Source organism: Sus scrofa, chromosome 4 (assembly GCF_054392235.1).
Source record: "Sus scrofa isolate SSC_HxYL_T2T_F1_AM1 chromosome 4, Sscrofa_HxYL_maternal_Yorkshire_Landrace_v2.0, whole genome shotgun sequence".
Classification (NCBI taxonomy): domain Eukaryota; kingdom Metazoa; phylum Chordata; class Mammalia; order Artiodactyla; family Suidae; genus Sus; species Sus scrofa.
Window position 1 is genome coordinate 32,894,370 of NC_139386.1, and position 15,989 is coordinate 32,910,358.

The 15,989-nt window shown below is 42.8% G+C and overlaps 1 long non-coding RNA gene across 1 annotated transcript in view; it reads left to right on the forward strand.

The window, feature by feature from the left end:
- The first annotated feature begins 11,704 nt into the window (after positions 1-11,704).
- The window catches only part of LOC100156960 (uncharacterized), a 106,933-nt gene continuing 102,648 nt past the window's right edge, over positions 11,705-15,989 (forward strand). The window contains exon 1 of the long non-coding RNA XR_014843535.1: positions 11,705-11,772. This is a non-coding gene — a long non-coding RNA (uncharacterized LOC100156960). The remainder of the gene's footprint in view (positions 11,773-15,989) is intronic.

Below are 15,989 nucleotides of genomic sequence, written 5' to 3' on the forward strand. Positions count from 1 at the left end.
CAAAATATTTGCACCTGCATTATGATCGTAAGTTCCTTGAGGGTAGGGACAGTTTCTTAACAGTTGTGCCCCAAACAACACCAGCACAGTGACTTACACAGGGCAGGCCTTCGCAAGGAGCTCAGTGAATTGACATGAATGCATTGTGGCTCAGGGGATTTAAAGGAAAATGTCTGAATTTGGAAAGGCTTTCGAGAAAGAAAAGGGTTTAAAATCCTGCGGATGATGATAGTCACAGCTGGCAGAGGAGAGAAGGAAGTACATTCTAGAGAAAGGAACAGTACAGCAAAAACACAGGTTGGCTCCTCCAGGGCCATCAGCCTTGGAGGTTGACTGGGGGTTGGCCACTGTGGCTCTATGAGCCAATGGAGGTTTCTATCACAAGGGAGTAAGGGAACGTTAATAGGGCTTTTCACCTTAGAATAGGATGTATTCTAAAGAACACAGCACCTTTGGCATTTTCTTTAATGATTTCTGTAAATGTTCTCAAGAGATCATTAATATAACATTTATTAGGCCCTTATTAGGTGTCTAGACCAGCAGCAGAAGCTCCTCCCACCCTGTGTTTGTGTCACATCCTGTTCATCACCCAGCAGACTCCACCAGGCAAGTCACTGACTCTCAGACTCTCATCCCAAACAGATGCAGCCCCCACAGGGCTGAGGCTAAGTGAAAGCCTGCATCAGCAGCATCTCCTTACAACCCCCACCCCACCCCATCTACATACCCAGGAGCTGTCCAGACTCCTCATGCAGCTTTGCAGATAGACTTCTAGGAGTTATTCATTCTCCTCTCCCTCCCTCCCAAGGCCTGTGTTCCTTTCTTAAGTGGTTTACAATATTCTGAGTTGCCTTACACCTTATGGCCAGCTTGCTGTAAAGAATTCTTTTGTCTTGGGAATTCTAGTAACAAGACAGCTTACTTTCTCTTTTCTGAAAGAACACGGTGCACCCCCTCAAATCAATATTTACTGGCTCTAGGTCTGCTGAGAGGAAGAAAGGTTTACAGTGCATTAAGAAGATGTAGACATAGCCTTCAGGGAGCATATAATAAAATTGTTACAGGGAGAGGAGTTGAAAAATTACTACGATTCTTAGGAGTGTAGGCACAGATACTATGCCAACAGCTGGGATTTCAAGGAAGTTCCTGAAAATAGGATTTTCTTGTTGTGGCTTTTGTGGGTTTTTTTTGTTTTGTTTTGTTTTTTTGTTTTTCCCTTCTCCTCCTTCACTTACTCTTCTTCCTCTTGTAGACAACCAAGAAAAAATGAAGGTTTCTGAATTTTAGTTGTAGGATCCTAGAATCTACCTTTTTGCCATGGAGCTAATGAAAGGGGAGAAATTAAAGGCATGAGTTGGTGTTTCTGTTTATTGAAATTCTTTGGAGGACAATGGCTTAACACTAAGAAGAAAAGATTCCTAGAATAAGATGGGAGGTAGTGTGGGCAAAGGTTCAGAGCCCCCAAAGTCAGTGCCTCATGCACCAGAGGACACATGACATGGGCAAGGGGCCCGGGATTTGGAGAAGACAGCTTCATCATGTCTCAGTGTGTGGTCTGGGGAAAGTCACTTAACTTCTCTGAACCTCAGTTTTTTGATCCATGAAATGGAAATGATAATACCTGCCCTGCACACTTTACTGCATTGAACCAAATGAAGTTTGTGGTGAGTATAATGTGATTATAATATCAATGTCAGGCTCAAAAGTCAGTTACTCTGGAAAGGTGGTTTATAGGAGGAAAAAAAAAAAAAGATTCAGAATGAGATTGTAAAGGCCATGGCAGATTTAAATATGGATTGGTGAGATCCTGGTAATAACGGAAGGGCACTTTTGAGTGGAGGGTGCCAAGAAAAGGAGAAAATAACTGAGAACCAGACCAGAAGTTTAACAGTGACCACCAAGAAGGAGGCGGTGTTGATGGGTCCCACTGGAGAAAGCTGGAGATTTTGTTCGCTGCTCTGCAGGGGCATGGGGATGGGGAATGGCTTAAAATGGGAGCATTTACTGTGAGTCACTGTACCATTCACCCTGAGTGTCACATGTACAAGCCAGAGCCAGGAATAGGCATGCCAGGTGGAGGCTAGGATTGGGTTCAGGCACCATGGAGAAGATGCACTGAGCTGGGAGGACGGGGACCATGAAATGAGTTGGACAGTCCGGGCAAGTTCTGAGAAAGCACAGAGGAGGTCAGAAGGAAGACATGGAGGTGTGGGCAGAGAAGGCTCCTGGAAGGCGTGAGGACCTGCCATGGGGATGGGGTTAGAAGCCATGAAGACCAGTTCAGAAGGAGCTAGAGTCCTAGGCAGGATGGCAGGAATGCTACTTGGTCAGGAAGCAAACTTGGCAAGCACGCTGAATTAGAACCACAGCTGCAGGGCCCAGGCAGGCCTGTTGCCTAAGAGTGGAACACAAGGACTGTATTTAGGTCTATGTTCCTCCAGAGAGCAGTTAGGGACAGCAGGTCCCTTGTGACCTGGAACCATGTCTCATTCCTCTCTGTAGCCTCACTGCCTCCCTGGTGATCAGAAGGCACATGGTCGTTGTTCACTGGAATGAACCAACAAGTGAGTGACAAGTAAGGCCAAGTTCAAAATACCCAACAAGCTTTGAACAGCGTTCCTCCTTTTGGTGGCTTTCCTTCACCCTCATGGTCCCACCTGAGAACCCCTGACCATCCAGTGTGTGTCCTTCCCTTCTCTTTATGTGGAATGTGTGCTCAAGATGGCCACGTTCCATTCAGTGGCTTGTTTCTGTGGCAACTTGCTTCTTCATTACACCACGTTCAACCTGCCTCTCGTTACCAGGCATTGCCGCAACTTATTCAGATTTCTAATCATGGCAGTTCCCAGCCGTGTTTACATCCTGTCCTGATATAGAATGTCTTATATTAAGGGAACATTGTCTTCTCAGAAAATTAACTTTAAAAATCACATTTAAACACATTATGGCATGATTTTTTTTTCAACTAGAAATATAAATTTTCTCCACAACTTCCTTGCCAAGAAACAAGTTTCCTTGTCAACCCTTTTCGTTGACTCTTGTCAAAACTTTTTTCTCCACACATATTATAAGCCAGCCTTGGAGTCTGCAGGAGAAACATTTGACTCCCAAAGTAATGTCTGGCTCTCAAGCTCTCACCTACATCTAAGGACTCTGCCCCCTGCTGGTCACTGTCATGATCAGACCACCAGCAAGGTCACCCTTGGTATGGAGCACCATTCCCCGAAAATGTAGGCACGAGAGTCACAGTGCACGTTTAATTTTATTTTACCCAGTCATTTTTATTAGAGTCTATATGTGTTTTAAGGCTCACAACATGGTTTTCACCACTGTATTGAAGAAAGATCTAGCAAGTCCCTTCTTAGAATACATCTTCATCCACTAAGAGAGTGTGTCTTGACCTTAGTCTCTTTCTCAGCTGTACTCTTTTAAGGCTTATTTTAAGAAACACTCAGATGGGGCCCACTAATGCCGGTTCAGGATCACCTTGTCTTGTCTTTTCAAGGTGAATTTTCGCATCTCCATCTTGGAAGATGGAAGAACTCTCTGCCGCACACCTGCCACTTGTAGCCAGGGTGAGTGGGCTTGTCCTTGGTCCAGCAGCTAGTCCTGTTCCTCACTTGGGGCCCTTCACTATTCCTTATCCTCCCAGAGAGCACCATAGGGATTCTTACATTTGGTGTCTCTCACTTATAAGGTCCCTTGTGGATCAGCTCAGTGAATCACTGGGATCCTTTACTGAGATCCTTTCCTCAGTGCTCAGTGAGTGTCTATGTAATGGACCACTTATTGCAGCTAAGGTATAATTCCAGGTTCTATAGAATAGCTTTCCTCTGCCGCAGAAATTCAATTCCTTTTTTCTTTTATGATTTTTATTTTTTCCATTATAGTTGATTTACAGTCTTCTGTCAGTTTCTACTGTACAGCAAAGTGACCCAGTCATATACACATATTCTTTTTCTCACATTATCCTCCATCATGTTCCATCACAAGTGACTAGATAGAGTTCCCTGTGTTTTTACAGCAGGATGTCATTTTCATCCACCCCAAATGCAATAGTTTGTATAGATCAACTCCAAAATCCCAGTCTATCCCACTCCCTCCCCCTCTGATTTCTCCTGCACTTTTATGCCTGCAGTCAGAGCCAGAGCGCATCAGAGGAAATGTAAAGTTCATCCCACTGTGCAGCTATGTTATGACCCAGTAAAAGTTATTTTCTAAACAGTTGGTTCTGCATACCGTACATGGGGGTAATTCTTTTTTTTTTTTAGTCTAATTAATTATTTTAAATTATAGTTGATTAACAATGTTGTGCCAATCTGGAGGTAATTTCTTGTAGGGGAAAGCCTTTGTTTACTATACCGGGTTGAATTGTGTCCCCCCACAAAAATTACATTCAGGTCTTAATCCCCATTACCTGTGAATGTGACCTTATTTGAAAATAGGGTCTTTGCACATGTTACCATATTAAATTGAGGTTATACCGGATTAGGTGAGGTCCTAATCCAATGACTGGAGTTCTGAAAAGAAGAGAGAATATTGGACACAGGAGGAAGCTGATCATGTGAAGACAGTGGCAGAAGTTGGACTTGTGCTGCCGTTTAAGTCCAAGATTGTGAAGAATTGCCAGTAACCACCAGAAGGCAGAAGAGACAAAGAAAGATTCTCCCCTAGAAACTTGGGAGGAAACACATCCCTGCCAGGACCTTGAATTCTGCTTCTAGGCGCCAGAATTGTCAGAGCATACTCCTCTGTCATTTTAAAGCACCCAATTTATGGTCATTTATTACAGCTGGCCTAGGAAACAAATTCATTCACCACTGGCAGAGGAAATAAAGGTAAGAAGTTTGACTCTCTGGAATTTTGTTCTGCCCCCAAGGCTAAGTGGGAATTTGCCTGGTTTGTTTCTTGGATATGAGGGGGGAGAAAAGACTTCTTGCTCCCCTAGACACTGGTAACATTGTTAGCCATAACACATTAGACAGTTACATTTGAGATACTTTGTAAATATTTACAGCTCCTCCTAGAGTAGGAACACCTAATAGCTAATAAAGGCTGCTTGAGAGGTGCCCCTGACCATGACACACACCTTTGGACCCTCCTTCTACGCCCAGCTAGTGAATTAATCAAGACTGCTTGAATTGACTCCTTAATTTGTAAGGGCAGCAGGCAACTTGAGAGTTGGATGTGATAAGTAATAGGGATTATAAATGACTATTACAAATTATCTTCTAAGAAAATGTCTGAACAAAGTACTCTTTAAATTAAAGTATGGTTGCTTTACAATATTGTGTCCATTTCAGGTAGACAGCAAAATAATTCAGTTATATATATTTTTTCGGATTATTTTTCATTATGGGTTATTATAAGATATTGATATAGTTCCCTATTATACAGTAAATCCTTGTTGCTTATTTATTTTATGTATGGTGGTTTATATCTGTTGATCCCATACTTTTAATTTATCCATCCTCTCCCTATATTTCCCCTTTGGTAACCAAAAGTTTGGGTTTTTTTATGGTATTTTTAGGGCTGCACCCATGGCATATGGAGGTTCCCAGGCTAGGAGTCGAATTGGAGCTGCAGCTGCCAGCCTATGCCACAGCCACAGCTGGCATCTGAGCTGTGTCTGCGACCTACACCACAGCTCACAGCAACGCTGGATCCTTAACCCACTGAGCAAGGCCAGGGATTGAACCTGCGTCCTCATGGATGCTAGTCAGATTTGTTTCCACTGAGCCATGACAGGAACTCCCAAAAGTTTGTTTTCTATGTCTGTGATTCTGTTTCTATTTGTTTATAGATTCATTTGTGGGGTTTTTTTAGAAGTTATTTTTTTGTTTTAGGAGAAAGAGTGCTAGATCTGAAGGATGATGGGGAAACTGGAGTAGGGGTGGAAGCAAATGCAGTGATTTGGAAAAGAAATGTTGGTGGCAGTTAACACTGGGAGTTGGGGGAGTTCCTGTCGTGGCACAGTGGTTAACGAATCCGACTAGGAACCATGAGGTTGCGGGTTCAATCCCTGCCCTTGCTCAGTGGGTTAAGGATCCGGGTGTTGCCGTGAGCTGTGGTGCAGGTTGCAGACGTGGCTCGTATCCTGCGTTGCTGTGGCTCTGGCGTAGGCCAGTGGCTACAGCTCTGACTTGACCCCTAGCCTGGAAACCTCCATATGCCACGGGAGCGGCCCAAAGAAATAGCAAAAAGACAAAAAAAACCACTGGGAGTTGGGGGGGGTGGATTCAAGGATGTGCAGCAATAGAATTAGCTGGGTGTTGGAAAAACTCAGAGTTACTAATAAAGCTGACTCCTAGGATGAGAAAATCTGGAAAACATTGGGTCACTGATTGTGGGGAGGGAGTTGATTTTTGAGATTAAGAAGGGCAAGAAAGTAGGGAATGAGGATGGGGGTCTGGCAGACCCACAGGCTCATAGAGCTTGAAGGGCTCTCAAGGTCATTGACTCCAAGTGCCACACTGACACCCAAAGAGGAGAAGCTACTCAACCAAAATCCTATGGCCAGCGAAGGACAGAACCCAGATCAGAATTCAGGACTCCTCTCATTATTCTGTTCTCTTTCCAAATTAGAAATCAAGGATTGGAAAAAGCAGGAGGCTTTAGGCTAAAGCATGCAGATTTTGTAGAACCCCTTTTTAGAGCTGGTAACACACATAGTTCCCAAAAGAGAATGTATGAGCAAAGGCCTCAAACCACAAGCTCACGCATTTGACCTTGACTCTGTTTTTTTTTTTAAGTTAATATTTGGATTGATTACTAATATTGAAAGAGCCAGTGCACTCCCCTAAAAGTTTGGGTGTTTTGCTGCTCTGGGAAAAGTTAGTTCCTCTGTGAGAAAGGAGGAAGAGCTGCCCTCTGTTTAAATGAGGTGGGCCAGGCTGGTGTGCCTGTCCACCTGGCTGGCTTCACGAGCGCATATCCTCTGCTTGGCCCCTGCAGGCCCTGGAGTCTGCAAGCCCTGAGAGGGTGAGGAAAGGCAGAGGCCCTGAGTCCAAGGCCAAGAGTTGGGACTGTTAATGGCAGAGGTGAAGGGAAGCCGGCAAAGAAACCCAGGGACAAGAAAGACCAGAGAGCCTTGGTCACAGGAGCCAAGGTCTTGTCCAAAAAGTCAGGGACAGACTTTTTATCTATTTTTAGATAAAGTAACAGGATGTGGAAGCCAAAAAAAGTGGTCAATTCTCCCAAACCACACAATGGTGATGACTTATGCAAAACATCCTCTTTTCCTATTTTTAACTAGATCACAGAAGCTGCGTCAGAAGACTTGCTGCTGACTAATCCTGTTCAGATGCTTTTCTTTGAATTGCATAAATGCCATCTACATGGGCTAGAGAACATTTGAGATGGAAAAAAAAAAAAAAAAAAAAGCCTGTAAAGACTACTGTGCACAGGGCATTCTTAAAAATAGTTTTTTGAGTGGGATCGAGGTGTTCTGGGCCACAGCTCTCTTGAAGTTGTCTAGGATTTCATGGCTGAATGGTGCAGACATTCAGAAAGAAATCACTCACTTATTTAAACTGAATTATTAATGCCCTGTCTTTTTTTGCACTCCAAAGTATAGCAGTGACTATTTTTCAGTGAATTGCACGAGAATTATGCTGATTTTTTAGCAAAATTGTTACCTAGTTGTATAAATATGCCTGCACCAGGAACAGGTATTTTATTGGAGAAAAGGCATCGGGAATGAGAGCAAAGGGTTCTCAATGCTTTATGGATGAGAACTGCATCCTGACAGTGGCAGGCCTTGAACCTCAGCAGAGAGCTGGGCAATCTTGGATGGCAGCCCCTCCCCTTTGACTGAGCGGGGAATTGGGCCCTGCAGATGCTGTGAGGCCCTGCTCCTCCCCCTGGGCCTCACTGCTTCCATGTGCTCCAGCTGACCTTCAGCTGCCAGTCTCTGCATCTCTCTGCCTGGGGGCTTTTTCATAACTGAAGAAAGCCAGACATGCCAGGGAATAAATACCACCCAGAAGCAGCAGCAGCACACAGCTGGAGACTGGCAGGAGTTGGTGTATAAATACCCTAGTCTCACAGCCCTCAGTGGGATAACCTAGGCATGGGTTCTGCAAGCTTTTTAATACAGAGAGAAAGTAGATTGCAGGCTTTGGCAGCTGAGTTGCTTATGAGAAATTAATAATGTAATCATCTGATTTAGTGTTCAGCGTGTATGTGTATGTGTGTGGGTTTGTAAATACGGTATGTATAGTTTTTATATATATATAAGATATATATGCTGTGTATATTAATGTAAATATGTGTGTATAATAAATAATACATAGGGTGTTTCTTTGTGACTTTCTATTTATGGAAGGTGACACTGTTTTTCTATTTACAATGGTGTTATAAATTTTCCTTTTAGAATGAATTTATTTAGGTAAAAATGCTGAGTTGATTTAAAGAACATTTAAGTACATAATGGAGCATCAATTATGCCAATATAAAAAAAAAATGGTAGACATTGTGCATGAATGACTAAAGTTCACCTGGTGTCTTCCTCCTTTGTTTTCAGATCCCCCAGGTGCTTCAGAAACTACCAAGGTGGGGAGGAAGGGAAGGAAAGTTGGCTTCAGATCACCCGCAGGGCAGCTCTGTTGGGCTGGGAATTGGTGATCTGAAGAGTGAATTAGAGCTACAAACTACTAGACATAAAATAGATAAACAACAAGGATTTACTGTTGGCACAGGACTTATATTTAATATCTTTTTTCTTTTTTTGGTCTTTTTGCCATTTCTTGGGCCACTCCCGCGGCATATGGAGGTTCCCGGGCTAGGGGTCTAATTGGAGCTGTAGCCAGAGCCACAGCAACGCGGGATCCAAGCCACGTCTGCAACCTACACCACAGCTCACAGCAACACCAGATCCCCAACCCACTGAGCAAGGCCAGGGATTGAACCCACAACCTCATGTTTCCTACTGCGCCACGATGGGAACTCCATATTTAATATCGTGTAATAACCTACAGTGGAATGTAATCTGAAAAAAAGATAACTGAATCACTTTGCTGTATACCTGAAACTAACACAATATTGTAAATCAATCATACTTCAATTAAAAAACCCAACATAGGCACTGAACTGTATATTTAAAAATTGTTAAAATGGCAAATTTTATGTTTTATATATTTTGCCACAATAAAAATACAAAATAAAAATATATAGTTTTTTTTAAAAGAGTAAATTAGAGGAAGGGGGGTCTACTGCTTAAAAGAATAGTAGTTGATAGATTGCAAATGTCAAATAGAGTCCAAAACTCAGTTGATCAAGAAATTGAGGCCCAGAGAGATTAGATGACATTTCCCGGTTCCCACACAGAGTTTGTGACAAAGCCAGGACAAAGCACCATTCACATAACTCCCACCATGCTCTTCCCACTGTGTTTGCTTCCTGAGGAGGCGGAACTTGCAGGATGGGAGAAGTGAATGTGGAGAGAAGACTGAAATATGCTTTACAAATGGGGAGGTTCAGGAGAGCAGAAGTATGAAGCAGGAATGTGGGTTACTCCCAAACCAGGTGGGAAGAGTTTTTGGACTAGATTAATAGGAGGGTTGGGGCAGAGGGAAAGTAAGGAATAAGGGGTGGGGGTGGGAACAGGCTGGGATCAGATTGGAGGGGAGCTGTTGAATGCCCAGAGGGGAAAATGTTAACTCACCAGAACCTGTGATCCAGATCTCTGATCTGGGAAACAACAGATCAAAATCATGCTACAGGAAGCAGCATAGCAGAAAATAATGATGTTCAAATACTGCTTCCAGAACACACCGTGGACAAGTTCCTTAGCCTCTCTGTGCCTCGGTTTCCTCATTTACAAAAAAGCTAGGCATTAGAACTTGCTTCACGAGATTTTGATGAGGATTAATGAAAATAATACACCCAAAAATATGCCTGGTGAAAAATAATACACCTAAAACAATGCCTGGTATCTAGTAAGGGCTCAATAAATAATAGCTATTTATGGTGCTCAATAAATAAATAATAAATAAATAATAGCTATGGTGCTTTCTGAGAAGGGCTAAATTGATTCAGGAGAGGGAAGTGCCTTGGGTTGAAGTAGTTAGCAGAGCCAGAAATAGAAGTCAGTTTTATAATTTCTTCCTTTTTCTTTTTTTTGGGGCCGCACCCACGGTATATGGAAGTTCCCAGTCTAGAGGTCGAATCAGAGCTACAGCTGCCAGCCTACACCACAACCACAACCACAGCAACAGGATCCGAGGTGCGTCTGCAACCTATACCACAGTTCATGGTAAGGCTGGATCCTTAACCCACTGTGGGAGGCAAGGGATCGAACCTAGCTGGGTTTATTGCTGCTGAGTCATGATGGGAACTCCAGTTTTTATGATTTCTAACTTGACCTTCTTTTTCTTTCATTATATCATATTTTAAAACAGCAGATTATTTATTTCTGGTATTAGCATTTCTGCTTGCAAGACACAGCACCCTTATCCTTTGGGTGCAATTACTACAGCGGTTTCCTTTTGGACAAAGAATTTTTATCAATTTCGTTCACTCTCTAATTAACATATCATATTTGGAGTGAGTGCACTGCTTGCTTTGAAAAGGCAAGACTGGAGTTCCTGTCATGGCGCAGTGGTTAACGAATCCGACTAGGAACCATGAGGTTTCGGGTTCGATCCTTGCCCTTTCTCAGTGGGTTAAGGATCTGGCGTTGCCATGAGCTGTGGTGTAGGTCGCAGACGCAGCTCGGATCCCTCATTGCTGTGGCTATGTCGCAGGCTGGTGGCTACAGCTCATATTAGACCCCTAGCCTGGGGACCTCCATATGCTGAGGGAAGTGGCCCTAGAAATGGCAAAAAGACAAAAAAAAAAAAAAAAAAAAAAAAAAAAAAAAAAAAAGAAGAAGAAGAAAAAAAGAAAAGAAAAAGCAAGACTTTCAATTTTCAGGTCTTCAGCTATTGCAGCCTGACTTTAAACAGTATGAAATTACATTTGACATTTGGAATATAATAACTATTCTGATTGCTTCTTTGCGTCTGTGGAGAAAACCTGTATTTTGACCAAATGTTATCTTTTCCCTCTTTCATCAAATGAATCATACTTATCACCCAAGAGTATCCGTTGTTTTTCATGATTCATTGATCAACCATGAAAGAACAAACAAATCAAATGCTTGAAACTTGGGTGACAATTTACTGGTGATTCTCTCCAGGAGACTGTGTTCTCCCAAAGAACCAGAGACTTTAAGAGACAGCAGCTTCCTTAGAGATTCTGTAGCCCTGCTCCTTCATCTTTATAGGTGAGACAGTTCAGTTCAGAAAGGTGAAGTGACTTTTGTAAAGTCATCTAGCTAGTTGGTGGGAACAAGGGATTTTGACATATACCCCCCTTTTTTTTCAGACATCATTTCCTGCATCAGCTCATGGATTTCTGAAAAGTATTCCTGCATTTGGGGCAGGCTAGATCCAGTTCAGGCAGGCTACAATTAGTAAATGAATGGCTGTGGCTATGTTTCAACAAAACTTTATTTGCACAAACAAGCAGCAAACTGAATCTAGCCTGCCCGAAGAGGTGGAGGTGAGGTGTTGCAACAGATCCATGTGGCTGCAAAGTCTAAAATATTTACTATCTGTCCTTTCCCAGAAAAATTTTGCCAATCCCTTTTGTATATCAAGCCTGTTTGAAATTCTCTTTTTGTTTAACTTTTTTTCTTTTCTTTTTTGTTTTTTTGTTTCAGACCCTATTTCAAAAGTTAAAGAAAATGGGCTTGGGTATGAAAGAATGGGAAAGAAGAAAGAGAAACAGGTAACATTTATTTATCTCATTGGGGGAGATTTATATGTGTCATCCCACTTAATTCTCAAAAAGATGTTATCAGGAGTTCCCTGGTGGCTCAGCAGATTAAGTATTTGGCATTATCATTACTGTGGCTCAGGTCACTGCTGTGGCTCATGTTTGATATCCCTGGCCCAGGAACTTCCGCATGCCACAGGCTTGACCAAAAAACTAACAAACAAAAACACCCCCACTCAACTTGAAAAGATGTTATCAAATTGCTCTTTTAAGCCTCATTTTATAAATAAGAAAACTGAGGGTCAGAGAGATAAGAGCTAAGTTGCCTAAGTTCATGTCACTAGTAATTAGCAGAACTAGGATTTGAATCCAGCCTTCCCCATTCTAAAAATTTCTATTCTTTCTTCTATACCACGTGATTGTCACAGTCCAGGTTGCCTTCAATTTTTTAAAATATTGCATACCATCCCTTAAATTGAAATAGTTGAATTAAAAAGTAGCATTGGCTACCAAGTCTTATTTGATAAATAGTTAAATACTAGCTATGATCATGTCTAATTCATGGTGCCATCATAGGTTTTAATTGTCCTTTGGGTGCTCGGGGAAGCTGGACTACAGAAGAGAGAACAGTACATTTTTTGACAATCAACATTTTTGCATTATTGGAGAAACTTGATGGATTTAATAGTTCCTTCAGCAACTATAGAATGGAAGTCTTGTATGTATGTCTACACAACTAATTATATAAATACCACATAGATGTATCTTTATTTAATCAACAGTATCTCTAAAGTTTGTGACTATTCTCTAGAGCAGTGTTTACCGATTTGCCTAATCATCTGAATTGCTCATGAAGACCCTTGGAAGACAGATTCTCAGGGTTCTCCCAGGATTCTCTAGTCACTGTATCTGAGTTTGGGAATCCATGATTTTACATGATTTTTTAACCTCTGAAGGTAACTCTGATCCTAAGCCAGCTTTGGGAACTACTCTGGGTAATGAGGGGGTGAATGTCTATATCTCTGTCTCAGACCTTGCTAGTCCTCCCTTACTTCCTCTAACCTGTCCTCTCCCTGGGTCCCACTCAGTGACCAGTGAGCACATCGTTTCTTGTCTTTGCTGAATGAGGCTGTTAGGAGGAACACACAAGACCAAGCTGGTAAAGCAAGAGAGATTTATTAAGGCATCAGAGGGGGACGGGCTAGGCTCAAGATGGTGCCAGCACTGACTGTGACGAGATGCTAGGCTTATACCTTTATGGCTGGAACTTGTGGCAGGAACAATGAAGAGGGAGGAGGGGAGAGTCAAGGGGGTAGGGGGTCGAGTCCCATGACAGAGGGCAGTTAATCCTTGTAGGTGGCTAATCTATGCAGGCAATTGTTTTCCACAGGCCATTGTTTCTTGCTGCCGAACTTGAGCATCCACATTCCCAGAAAGGGTGTAGATCTTGGGCTGGGCCATACCCGTGTCCGAAGCAGGTTTCCAAGGTGAACAGCCACATTTGGGGGGGAAGGGGGTCTGTCTCTGTCCTCCTGGGAACCTATCGGGGGTGAGGGCACCTCACACACCACACTGTGTATTTCTTCAGTGTCCAGGAAAGCAGTGCAAACATTTTCTGCCTTAATTGTAGTTACTAAGGTGAGTTATGCTTTTATTTCTATCATTGTTCTATTTACTTCCCATTGACATCTGCAAAAGTTCCTCAAATGACAAATTAAACTCTGACTTCTGCTTTCTGACTAAAAAGTGAGGTTCGTAGATACCCAAAATTTAGATCATAAAAGGATATTATCCCCTCTACCCTGTTATTCATCTCCCTGCCCTTTCCCACTTTTAAAAATGTCACTGCAACCATTAGCAATTAAAATCAAAAGGGACCTTGAACTCTGAAAGTTTCGTGATCTCAGTCACCCATTAATTTAAATCTTTCGTCCCGACTGTGGCGGGTTTACATTAGCCTAATGTAACAGGCTTTGGAATATATATATATAACTACACTCAATCCACAGCCATTTTTTCACCAGTTCCTCTGTCTTCCATAGTATAAATTAATAAAATAACTATATACAGTAGTGCGTATATCCCCAACTCCTCATTTATCCCTTCTATCCCTTTCCCCTTCCATAACCATAAGTTTGTTTTCTGTCTGTTAGTCTCTTTCTGTTTTCTAAATAAGTTCATTTGTTATCATTTTTTTGATTCCACATATAAATGGTATCATAGGATATCTGTCTTTGTCTGTCTGACTTACTTCATTTAGTATAATTTCTAGGTCCATCCAGATTGTTGCAAATGGCATTATTTTGTTCCTTTTATGTCTGAGTAATATTCAGTTGTGCATATGTACCACATGTTTATCCAATCCCCTGTCAGTGGACATTTAGGTTGCTTCCTTGTCTTGGCTATTGTAAATAGTGTTGCGGTGAACACTGGGGTGCACCTGTCTTTTTGAATTATGGTTTTCTCCGGATGTATGCCCAGGGGTGGGATTGCTGGATCATATGGTAGCTCTATTTTTAGTTTTTAAAGAAACCTCCACATTGTTCTCTATAGTGGCGAAAACATTTTCCATTCTCACCAACAGTGTGGAGGGTTTCCTTTCCTCCACACTCTCTTCAGTAGTTATTGTTTACAGACTTTTTGATGATGGCCATTCTGACCAGTGTAAGATGATACCTTTGTAGGTTTGATTCGCATTTCTCTCATACTTAGTGATGTTATGCATCTTCGTGTGCCTGTTGGCCACCTGTGTATCTTCTTGGAGAAATGTCTATTTAGATCTGCCCATTTTTTTGATTGGGTTGTTTGTTTTTTTGATATTGAGCTTCATGAGATGTTTGTATATTTATAAAATAGATAATCAACAAGGACCTACTGTGTAGCCCAGGGAACTCTACTCAATATACTCTAATAATTTATATGGGAAAAAGTTACTGTAATAACTTTTCAGAATGGATATGTGTATATGTATAACCGAATCACTTTTCTATACATGTGAAACAAACACAGCACTGTAAATTAACTATACTGCAATATAAAATAAAATTTAGGAGTTCTCGTCAAGGGTCAGCAGGTTACAAACCCGACTAGTATCCATGAGGATGCAGGTTTCATCTTTGGCCTCGCTCAGTGGGTTAAAGATCCAGTACTGCTGTGAGCTGCGGTGTAGGTTGCAGATGCAGTTTGGATCCTGAGTTGCCACAGCTGCAGCTCCCATTCGACCCCTAGCCTGAGAACTTCCATATGCTGCAGGTGCAGTCCTAAAAAAAATAAAATAAATAAATAAAATAAAAATTTAAAAGAAAGGTCAAACAATTTCCATTAACTTGTAAAAAAGAGAGATTTACAAGTTTCTGCTTCAAGATGGTGACCTAAGAGGACACTAAACTCACCTCCTCTCACAGACGCACCAAGTCTACAACTACATGTGGAACAACTTCTTCTTAAAAAAAATCCTAGAAACTGGCCGAGCCACTCGTAGCATCTGGTGAACAAAAGAAGGTCCGCATCTGAAGCAGGTTAAGAGGGTTCCGGGACGCAGGTCCCCCCCCCCACCCCTCCCCCCGCCCCGGCCTTCATCACCTTCTTCACCCCTGTGAGAAGACCCACAGCTTTTCACTGAGGCGCAAAGGTTTGAACCTCACATCTGGTACCCCCATTTTTAAGATCTGCACCTGAGAGATGCGTCCCCAAAACATCTAGCTTGAAAACTGACCACATGCCCCAGGAGGCTATATGGACTCGGGCACTTAAAGGGCTCGCAATGGGACTCACCCGCCCCAAAGCTCAAGGCCAGGGTGCAGTGCTGACCCAGGGTGCTGCGACTTGGTGTGGGAGAGGGCCACCCGCTGGTCTTGGGCTTGGCCTGGGACCGGGCACCTGATCTGACAGGTCGCCAGGCTGTCGCCATCATCTCTCTTCCTCCGCCACTCCAGGGGCCGGGATCTCGTTCGAGCTTTTATACACGTCTGGCGCCTTGTCTTTGCAGCTACGGCCACTCGTTGATGGCCCGGCTCTAGTGACCAGTGGGGCTTACATTCCTGCGTCCTGTGGGAGTGTGGCAATTGTGAGATGGTTCTTGGCTGGCTACCGCCCGACGCAGTGCACAGACATGCAGTGTGAGGCAGCCCTGGGCTTTCCGAAAGGGCGACCTCTGCGCTGGTCCTAGGGCTTTGACCTGAGGGGCAGGCACACTGCTAGCGCCCTTTGGACAGGGATGGTCTCTCAAG